Genomic DNA, 11327 nt, shown 5'->3' with positions numbered 1-11327 from the left:
AAATATTCAATAACTTTTGAACTAAGTTAGCTCAGGTTTTCTTTTTCAAAAGCAGGTCAATAATATATTTTTAAGTATTTTTTTAATTAGAGAGCAAGCATTAACAAACTATTCTCACTTTTCAAGACAATCTCTTAGAGATCTAAATGATTTATTTCAGAAAAGCAATTATTATCATATGCCATGCCAAAGAATTATCCTTTCCATACTCTGTACTTCCATGTTAAAAGAATCACGGGGACACCTGGGTGGCTCAGTCGGTTAAGCATCTGCCCTCAGATCAGGTCATCATCCCGGAGTACTGGGATTGAGCCCTGGGTTGGGTCCCCTGCTTAGCGGAGAGTCTGCTTCTCCCTCTCCCTCTGCGCCTCCCCCACTTGTGCTCTCTCTCTCTCGGTTGCATGCTCTCTCTCTCTCAAATAAATAAATAAAATATTTTTTAAAAAAATTAAAAAATAAAAGAATCATAAATGGTAGTTCGATTTCCTTCCCAAATACAACTAAGTCTATTCAATTTATTTTGTGAAAACACTGTCCTTTTTTAAAAAATTACAGAACACTGTGGGGCGCCTGGGTGGCTCAGTTGGTTAAGCGACTGCCTTTGGCTCAGGTCATGATCCTGGAGTCCCTGGATCGAGTCCCGCATCAGCTCCTGCTCGGTGGGGAGCCTGCTTCTCCCTCTGACCCTCCCCCCCTCATGTGCTCTCTCTCTCTCATTCTCTCTGTCTCAAATAAATAAATAAAATCTTTAAAAAAAAAAAAATTACAGAATACTGTGAATATATATCATCCATGGACCAGGGGAGCAAGCACCTTCAACAAAACTACTCTTCCCCATAGCAGTACTGATATCACACCCCAGAGTTGCAATAAAATATTCTGCAAAATCTAATAAACTGTGCAGACTGCATTTGTATGAAACAGTCATGTTTTTACGTAAAGATAGCTCAGGATGCTTTGGAAGAAAAGGGTTCGTGCTAAGACCTTTACAGCACAGGTTCCGAAAGTTATTCAGCAGTGGTGATGAGGGGCAGTGGACTAGCAGCTGCCTGATGAGCTGGATTTTACTGCACAAACTGGGGAAAATCCCCAAATCAGAGTTCAGCAATTATAGTGTGTACTGAACACATACGTTCAAAATGGACCTTTCAGACCCGGGGGCGGGGGCGGGGGCGGGGGAACTTAAGAAGTATAAGAGCACCCCCTGCATCCAAGAGGGTGGAGGGGGAGGAAGAGAGAGAGGAAGAGAAGAATTCAGGAAGCAATAGACATAAAATTTGAGGATAGGGAAGTTTAGTACCTCAAAATTATCTGGTTCCTTGCAAAGACTTTACCTCTGGATGTGTGCCTCCTCGCTTTGAAAGACTGCTGGAATTTAGTCTTGGCTTTAGAAACAAATGACTTTCTTGAGATCCTATTTTGGGTGCTTATTTTAAGAACCCCTTTGTGATCATCTCCTAAATATTTTTGTTCAATTGTTTTCTTCTATTCCGTTTGTAGTACGAAAAGTTTGTTATTTCCTGCTTTTTGTTTTTTTGTTTTTTTAATTCCAATTAATAGAGTTTATTAAATGTTGGCATTATCTATAGAGGTCTCATGCAGGCTCTATTCTCATTCTACTTAGTTTACATAGGATTTTTTTTTTTTTTTGGAAGATCAGCTTTTTCCTGAAAAATATGCTGAGAAACAGACTATGAGTGTGTGACAGTAAATGGTACATCGAACTTTGTCATTTTCCTTAGAATATTCTCACTCACACAGTTATGCTTCCTGGGTGATTCCTCTCCCTTAGAGTGCTCCATTTGCCTTTGACTAAAAACGCTACAGAGCCAAGGCACAATCGACGAACTATAACTTCCAAATACAGGGACACTTCACCAAATTGAGGCAGGATGCTGAGAGCTGACACACACCTCTATAAATCTTAGCTTAGTGCAGAATGTTCCAATTCTCCACTTACCAGCAGGGGTGTTGCAGAAGAGGAAGAGTACCTTCCCTACCGGACTGAGATTTTAGGTAGAGGCAGAGGAAAAACAATGTGTGCCAATCGCCTCTTTGTTATCCTCCCCCCCCCCCACACACACACACAAATTAGAAATAATAATAAACAATCTCTGGCCTACAGAACTTCAGGAACAGCCCAATAAACCTTGGGTATGGTGAGGGTTCTAAAGAACTGTTGTGAATTTATAGCTTATTTTATCATTAGAATTAAGACTTTATTTTGTTGAACAAATCCTGTGAGTGTGTGTGTGTGAATTATTCTAAGTTAAACAAAGTTAGATGAAGAAGAAATTAGAGGAAGAAATGAGACTCCACCTCACCATCAATGCCAACAACAAAAAAGAGCAAAGAAACTATTTAGAAAAAGTGTCTACTTCTTTTTGGAAGATGGAAATAATTTGAAGTGCAGGCTACATTTTCATGAAGTCTATTTTGGATGTCATTTCTTCTAACATTTATTGGAATCACATTTATTCTTCAGGAACACCCTGATTTTCTGTATTTTTACAGTATGTGAGCCGAAATCTTTAAATTTTCATTCAGTGTTTGAGGAAGCACCAAGCAACCACCAGCACGCAAATTAGAAAATAATTTGCACCATTGATATATTCCCTTCCTTTTACTTTTTTTTCATTTTGCAAAGGACATCATTCAACTTAGATTTGTTTTATTATTTTTCCATATTACTATGAAGAGTTTTTAAATATACTTGTCCTTTAATATTTGTGCATACCCTTAAATTCAAATGAAACTTGTATTGTCTATTAGATTCCACATTGGCTACAACAGTATTATAGTCCTCTCTCTGCTATATTAAATATTTTTCACCAAGTAATTGTTATTCTAGTCATAGTTTCTGAACATTTAATTATTATGAAATTTGCCTCTCAATTATAAAACTAGTCACAGCATTTCATCTATATATCCAGGAATACCTGTGCCCACAGGGAAATCAAAGGCCTGTATTAATTATAGTTCTTAAATTGAAACATTGACACAATTAACCTACAGCATCCGTAAAACATTGTAGTCTAATAGAGAACAATTGCTGCAGTGTGTAAAATGCACTATTAAGTTTTATAAAAGTTTCATAGAAATAACACAACAGAGATAAAACACTAAGACCTATTAATAGAAGAATTTCTTTGATCTCTAAATCAAGATAACAGATTTGTAACATTCATTTTCTCTTCTCACAGAAATAATTCCACACACGTAAATTGTCCAAAAATATAATTCCTTTTTCCTAAACTAATCGCTTATTAAGACTTTAAAGAATGTTGAGGAAAAATCAGTATCCATTCAAAGAGAAAAATTGTATACGATCTTCTATTGTGGACTATTTCAAAAGTCATTGTGGTCTGGTAGGAATTGGTGCACTTTTTGCTCTCATTTGCAAAATTAAAATAAAGTAAAATAAAATAAAAAATATCGTTGTAACAAAGTAAGCAAATGCTTTGCACATTTTAATATTTTGCTTGAGTATTATAAAACATACTTTGCTAGTTTATTTATAGTTTAGTAAATGTTTTCTTCATGAATTGTATTTATTAACATTATAATAAATTGCTGCTTAAAAGAAAAACAGCAGAACGATGGCCTAGGAAATCCTTCTGTTTTCCTTTGGCAACTAGTGTGAGACTCACACCAACTGGTGATATTTTCAGTGACAACTTTATTACTTTTCTTACTAGAATCTGATGATTACATAGCATCCAAAGAACTATTCATTTGCCTCTACATTCCCTGTTCAAATTCCAGGTATTTCGTATAATCCAGGATTTCTTGACTTATTATCATTGTAACCTTTAACTCACTGAGGCTAAAGCAAAATATCCAGAAGTCCCATTCAAGAAATGTTGATGAAATTCTTCCTATATGTTAGACAGTGAGCTAAGTATTTTAAGAGTGAAAAAGAATTTGAAAAGACAATCACTAATCTCTAGCAAAAAAAAAAAAAAGTAAGGGTAGGTTAGAAGAACAATTAAAGCTTATAAAGAAATATTTCTCTAATAGTTTAAGAGTATTACAAGGAAGGAACGCCTGGGTGGCTCAGTCGTTAAGCGTCTGCCTTCGGCTCAGCTCATGATCCCAGGGTCCTGGGATCGAGTCCCTCATCGAGCTCCCTGCTCAGCGGGAAGCCTGCTTCTCCCTCTCCCACTCCCCCTGTTTGTGTTCCCTCTCTCGCTGTGTCTGTCTCTGTCAAAGAAATAAATAAAATCTTTAAAAAAAAAAGAGTATTACAAAGAAGTATCAGAAATTCACCTATACAATAAGTAATCCTTATGCCTATAGTCCTCTCAATATGAATATCTGTGTAGACCATGAAATGGTGTGTCCTCGTCTCCACAAATTCTAAACACAGCAATGCCCCAGGACCCAGTCTTTAGCCCTCTTCTCATCTCTTACACTCATTCCTTTATAATCCACTGTATGACTTTCAAAATCATCTCTATATCTCCTTCCATCAACTCCATCCTGACTCAACTGTCTAATAGTTTTCACCTCTAATATGCATCTTAAATTTTACATAAATAACCATAAAACCCCTACGTTCATTCCAAAATTGGTATTTTTCACAAGATTTCCCTGTTAGTTCATGGTATTTCCAGTCCACAAATCCTTGTAATAAGCCTTAGTTCTTATATTAATCCATCAACCTATATGCAATATATCAGCAATTTATAATGTCCACCTTCAAAATACATCCAGAAGCTAACTAATTTCTCCTCAGTGTTCAGCACCATCAATGCTAACACCTTGATATGAGTCCCTATCACATCTCTTCTTATTACCGCAAATATTTCTCCTTCTGCTTTTACATTTGCTTCTCTATATTTTATTATCACTACAGCATCCAAAATGACCCATTTAAAATATGTTAGATCATATATTTTCTTCACTCAAACCTCCGGTGGTTTCCTATGAGAGGAAGAGTTAAGACACAATGTCCTTAAAATGACTTCAAAAGCCTGACCTCATCTGCTACACCCCATAATCTCTTATACCTCCTGCAATTCCAATCTTCCCATGACTCAACGTGCTGCAACCATAGTGGCCAAGTAATCTCTTAACAAAAGACCTTTGAATTTCTGATTCTTGCCACCTGAAATTTTCTTTCTCAACAAAGTCTGTGGTTATCTCATCTCTACCTTCAATTCTCTGCTAAATTCATCTTATAAGCGAGACTTTCCCTGACCAGGCTATATAAAACAGAAACACAGTCCATCACGGACTTCTTACCCCATTGCCCTACTGTGTTTTTATTCATATGATGTATCACCACCTGATGATTTGTAAGAATTCATTTATGGTCTCTCCTGCCCAGAATGTTTTCACCATCATGTACAGTTCTATTCCAACATCATAGGCACCCAATACACAAAAGACAAACAAATAAGTGGATATCCTAGATAAATTCTATGAATAGAAATCTATTTCTGCTTTCCAGAATCAAATCAATTGGTAAATGTATTTTTAAAAGGTCAACATAAAGGAAGACACTATTCAAGAAGCAGAGGACAGCTGTTACATGTTTTATTAGATAATATTTGCTATGGTGTGAATTCTTGTGTTCCCCCAAAATTCATATGCTGAAATCCTAATCCTCAATAGAATTTTAGAGGTGAGGCCTTTGGAAGGCGCTTGGATCATGAGGGTGGAGCCTCATGAATAAGATTATATTCTTATGAAAGAGATCTGGTGAGCTCCCTAGCCTCTTTTGCCATGTGAGGATAGAACAAGAAGTCTGCAACCCAGAAGAGGGCCCTCATCTGACCACGCTCACACCCTGATCCTGGACTTCTAGCCTCCACAACTGTGAGAAATAAATTCCTGTTGTTTTTAGGTTATCTAGTCTGTGATATTTTATGATAGCAGCTCAAATGGACTAACACATGTCCATCACCAGAGAAATCTGTTTTATTCAAGGAGGGAAATTTGAGTAGGTTAGTACAAGTAGAAAGTATAAGGTCAGTGATTTTAGAGGTATGTATTCTTTCCTCCATGAAATGATGAAAAGCCAAAAAGATAAATGAGAGGAACCTTCAGAAAATGTGTATTTTTAGTAAACACCTCTGTGTTCTCCCTCTTGCATATTTTTTTACTCCCTTGGATGTCCCCCAACTAGAAATATAATACCCAGTTGATGGAACTGCATGAAGAATTTAGTTTTTTGATGCTTTGTTTCAAGGAATATAGAGATACATTATTTTTTTCTTCTCCCTCGATCCCACTCCCTCCTTCTTTTCTTTTTCTTCCTTCCTTCCTTCCTTCCATCCTTCCTTCCTTCCTTCCTTCGCTCTCTTTGTCTTTCTCTCTCTCTCTTCTTCCTATTTTTTATTTAGGCACTAATTTAGAGTTGCCTCAATAAGTATTACCCTTTTTTGTCTCCTGCATTTCATCCTTTCCTTCTTTCCCCTCCAACTACCTTTAGCAATGTGACATGCATCTTCCTGTTCCTTTTTCTGTGATCACATAGTCACAAATTCATGTTGTTACTTAGGCAACTATAGATACATGATACACTTTGTTTGATTCTTGTGTGTTTCTCTTTGCCTTAATTTTCTCAATTACTAAAATATCATAAAAATTTCTCCAATTCAGCTGTTACAGATCAAATTCATTATTTTAGTGATTGCACATAATATTCTACAGTTGGCAATATTAACACATATTTCAACAATTGATACACATTCATTTTGTTTCCATTATATCACTACAAGTAGGGCTGCCATAAATGTTCTTACATGCATTTCCATGTTGTACATAGATTATAACATCATATGGTGGGAATAACAAGGATCTATGCAACTAATTCTCATCATCATTGCCCTTTCTTAAAGGCTATGATAATTCCTATTTAACCTGTAGCTTGAATGAGAAGCTACATGCTTAACTATCCACTCCCGAAATCTCAACACAGTGGAAAGTTTTTGTGTTTGCTTACTTGTTTCTTCTCACTCTGGAGGCACTCAAATGGAAGTCAGAATCTCCTGGGCTGCCACCTGGGCTTCTTGTTTTGTGTAGTTCTACCATATCAGAGAGCTTTCCTCCCAGTGAAACAAATGGAAGTGATATATGATAGCTTGGCTAATTCCATTAACAAGAACAAATCCACAATCAGCCTAACTGTAAGGAAGGTTGGGAATCTAGGGAAGCACAGGGCTATTGATGGGCTACTTCCTCTGTAAATTCAAACTTAAATATGCTTACGTATGGTAAAAATAAAAAGAAGAAAAAGGAAGAAATGTAACATATTAAAAATCAGTCATTAGAAGTAAAGAATGAAGGGCTATTTCTGAGATGGATAGCATAGTAAGTAAAGCCTTAATTATATGCAGACTTCATACAACATAATGAAAACATGAGAACCTTAATAGAAAAATTAGCAAAATGCACAAATAAAGAATGTACAGCAGCATTATACTTATAATGAAAAATAAAAACTATTTACCAATTACTATTACCAACAGCTATCATGCAATTCTCTACTACTCTTAATTACCAAATTAATACTGCCTGCTTGTGAATAAACTTTAAAAACCTAAGCAAAGACTGATACAGAGAAACAGGCATGAGAAGCTGGGTGAAAAGGGAAAGAAGAAAGGACAGAGTCCGAAAAGATCATTTAATCTACTTAATCATTAGGGGAAGAGCAGAAGGAATAAAGAAGAGAGCTTATAAGGCTGAATATATAGAGTTTCAAGAGAATACAATGAGTAAGAAGATTTAGGGTAGCTATACGATGCAATGGCATTGAGGTATCTCCTGGCAAAGTGGCTTTCACCAGCCAAGGGCAAATTTTCAGAGCAGGATTCTGTCATGAGCCATTGTCAGCTAACTCTATGGCAGCTAGAATGGGTATGTGCAGACCCAGCAGCAATGTCTACTCTTGAGATAACATAACAGATAGGTTTGTGACAGTCAGACTCACACAAATCTAAGATCTTACCCAATAATGCATGTGACAAATAATTTCTAGGATACAAGCAATCAAGAGGCCCAGAAATAGAGAGAGAGATCCAGAAGAATCCACACAATTCCCCAGGTATTTTCTCCATCAGACCCATACTGATTGCCAAGAATGAAAGACGAGGTCTCTAAATGAACACAGCAGGCATCTCATGGAAGGAAGCAATTTCTGTTATGAAATATTTTTATTTTATATCCAGATATTTACAGAGTTCTATAAATTTTCCCAGGAACTGTGCCTTCTAAATCCACAGATACTAGGTTCAGATAAGCAATTCTAAACTAGAGACATCTGGTCAAAAGCATCCCATACATAAGGATTCATCTCTGAGCAAAATCGTTGATTTTGTGTATCAGAACTTCTATTATCAATATATTTACATGAAGATAAGGCTATGTCATCTGCTTTCCTTCCTTCCTGGAGGGAAAGATATCACAGGAAAGCCACTTCCCAACCTAAACACACACACACACACATGCACACACACACACGCACACACATACACAGGTGTGTGTGTGTATATATATATATACATACACACAGCATAATCATATATATATAATATATATATAATACATATATATATATATTCATCAACAGCATAATACATAATCAAACTGCATTTTCAAACATTGTGGGAGTATTGAGACAATAGAAATGAAAATATTTTGCATGCAATCACACAGCAAAGTTTCTTAGAAACTTTTGAACAATGAAGATACAGAAGGTAATCTATATTATTAATTTTTTAGAGATTGATTTATTTATGTGAAAGGGAGAGTGAGCATGAGTGGGAGCGGCAGAAGGAGAAAGAATCTCAAGCAGATTCCACACTGAGCATGGAGATCAATGTGGGGCTCGATCTCACACACTGAGATCAGGACCTGAGCCAAACCCCAAAGTTGGAGGCTTAACTGACTACACCACCCAGGTGCCCCGATAACCTATATTATTATTAAATTTATATTAAGTTCCCAAACAGAGGAAACAAAACTATAAAGAAGAGCAAGGAAATGGATATCACAAATGTTAGGATTATGGATACTTCTGAAAAGGAAAGTGTGACACATGAATGGAGGTGGGACCATGATGCCTACTGGGGACTGGCCACAGTCTACCTCATGATGGGTGATGCTCTATAAGGTGTGGTTTAGACTTATTTTTATCCTGCACATACATGTTTTTGCATTTTCTATGGATATGGTCTCACATTAAGACAGAACAAAACTAGAAACAAGCAAAATTTAAAAAAATAATAATAAGGAAAAGTGTAAGAGGGTGATGCTTTCTCCCCACTTTCTCCACCAAAAATCTTTCTTAATTAGCACTGTTAATATGGCTACCACACTGCCTCAGTGCTCTGCATCTCAGGAACTTTACATTCTTTTTAAGAGAACTTTTTTAAAGGGTAAAATGCTTTCCATAAATATGCCTTGTGCCTTTCCAGTTTTTTAAAAAAATTATATTTTATGTCTTGTGATACTTGTAGCAAGCAAGTAAGCTCCTAATGTGAAATGGTGCTAGTATCTGCCAATAGTGAGAAACCTACTCAGGTTACAGAGTTAGACATGACATTACCTTTGACAACAATCCAGGAGTTCATTGTCCTCTTCAGCTGACAGGAAAAAAAAAAATGTCTTTACTCTTCTTAAAAAATCATTTAATACACTGAAATTTAAGGGCAGAGTAAAATATGCCAGTTCAAGTATATCATTAATGTTATAGCCAACCATAGGTTAAGAAATCTATCTTCCCTGATCAGCAGGCTTATGACTCTCTAACAATACCTAAGTTAATCACATTCACTTTACCAACAAGTTTCAAAAAGTCAAATTCTAATTACTTTGGAAAGGCACTTGCCCAGCTCATCACAGCAGTGTCCTCATTTTGCTTTTAAAAATATTTGTCTGAGTCTACAGACTTTCTCCCTTGATAGGAAACAAATTCCAATGACAAGAAACTGTTCCAAATTTCCTCACATACCTAATGGAAGAATAAACTAGAAAAGTACTACTTCAAAAATAATATATTTTTTTCATATTCTCTTATTTTGGGTTGCTGTAACAAATGCCATAGACTGGATGGCTTAACGACAATTTATTTTCATACTTCCAGAGGCTGACACATGCATGATCAAGGTACTGCTGGTTCTGTTCCCTGGGAGGGCTTGCTTCCTGGTTTGCAGACAGATGCCTTCACGCTGTATCTTCTCAAGACAGAGAGATGGTCTCTCTCCTGTTTCTTCTTGTAAAGGCAGTAAACCCATTCGGAGGGCCCCACCCTCATGACTTTGTCACCTACCGTACAGGCCCCACCTCCAGATGGGCACTGGGGCTTCAATATAAGGATTTTGAAGGAAATCAACATTGTGTCCACAGTCCATAGTAGTCTCTGTTGTGGTTTCCGAAAATAATTGAAAATTTACGGAACTCAAAATGTACTTTTTTGAAATCAGCTCATACAGATATTTTTCACAATTGAATATGTTTACCTAAATAGGACTCAATTAATATTTTATCTAATGGTGTTAAGAGGAAGAAAATGAGACCTTTCTATAAAAGGCAGTAGTTTTTGGACTGGTTCTTTTTGATAGAAGCACTTTAAAATAACTTTTTGAAAGAATTCAAAATAAATTCCACAGCAGTTCTCAAGATGCCCTTTACATTTTCTATATGTCTTTCAGAGTCTGAAAGATCTGTTTTGGTCATTTCTAAATCATATTTAAAGATAAAATGTTAAACTGATAAGAACAGTTACAACACTTGATCTTAGCCAAAAGGCCGAGAAGCGATCATCTAAGCAAAAGATCAACAAGGAAATAAAGACTTTAAATGACACACTGGACCAAATGGACTTCACAGATATATTCAGAACATTCCATCCCAAAGCAACAGAATACACATTCTTCTCTAGTGTCCATGGAATATTCTCCAGAATAGATCATATCCTAGGTCACAAATCAGGTCTCAACTGGTACCAAAATATTGGGATCATTCCCTGCATATTTTCGGACCACAATGCTTTGAAACTAGAACTCAATCACAGGAAGAAAGTCAGAAAGAACTCAAATACGCGGAGGCTAAAGAGCATCCTACTAAAGAATGAATGGGTCAACTAGGAAATTAAAGAAGAATTTAAAAAATTCATGGAAACAAATGAAAATGAAAACACAACTGTTCAAAATCTTTGGGATGCAGCAAAGGCAGTCCTAAGAGGAAAGTATATAGCAATACAAGCCTTTCTCAAGAAACAAGAAAGGTCTCAAATACACAACCTAACCCTATACCTAAAGGAGCTGGAGAAAGAACAGCAAATAAAGCCTGAACCCAGCAGAAGAAGAGAAATAATA

The 11327-nt window shown here is 36.3% G+C and overlaps 1 pseudogene; it reads right to left on the bottom strand.

Annotated features, from left to right (window-relative positions):
- Positions 1 to 10657: 10657 nt before the first annotated feature.
- Positions 10658 to 10770, bottom strand: LOC118546095 (U2 spliceosomal RNA; annotated as a pseudogene).
- Positions 10771 to 11327: the final 557 nt, after the last annotated feature.

The sequence above is a fragment of the Halichoerus grypus genome, chromosome 2, assembly GCF_964656455.1.
Source record: "Halichoerus grypus chromosome 2, mHalGry1.hap1.1, whole genome shotgun sequence".
Taxonomy (NCBI): domain Eukaryota; kingdom Metazoa; phylum Chordata; class Mammalia; order Carnivora; family Phocidae; genus Halichoerus; species Halichoerus grypus.
This window is presented reverse-complemented; position numbering and strand designations above follow the sequence as displayed.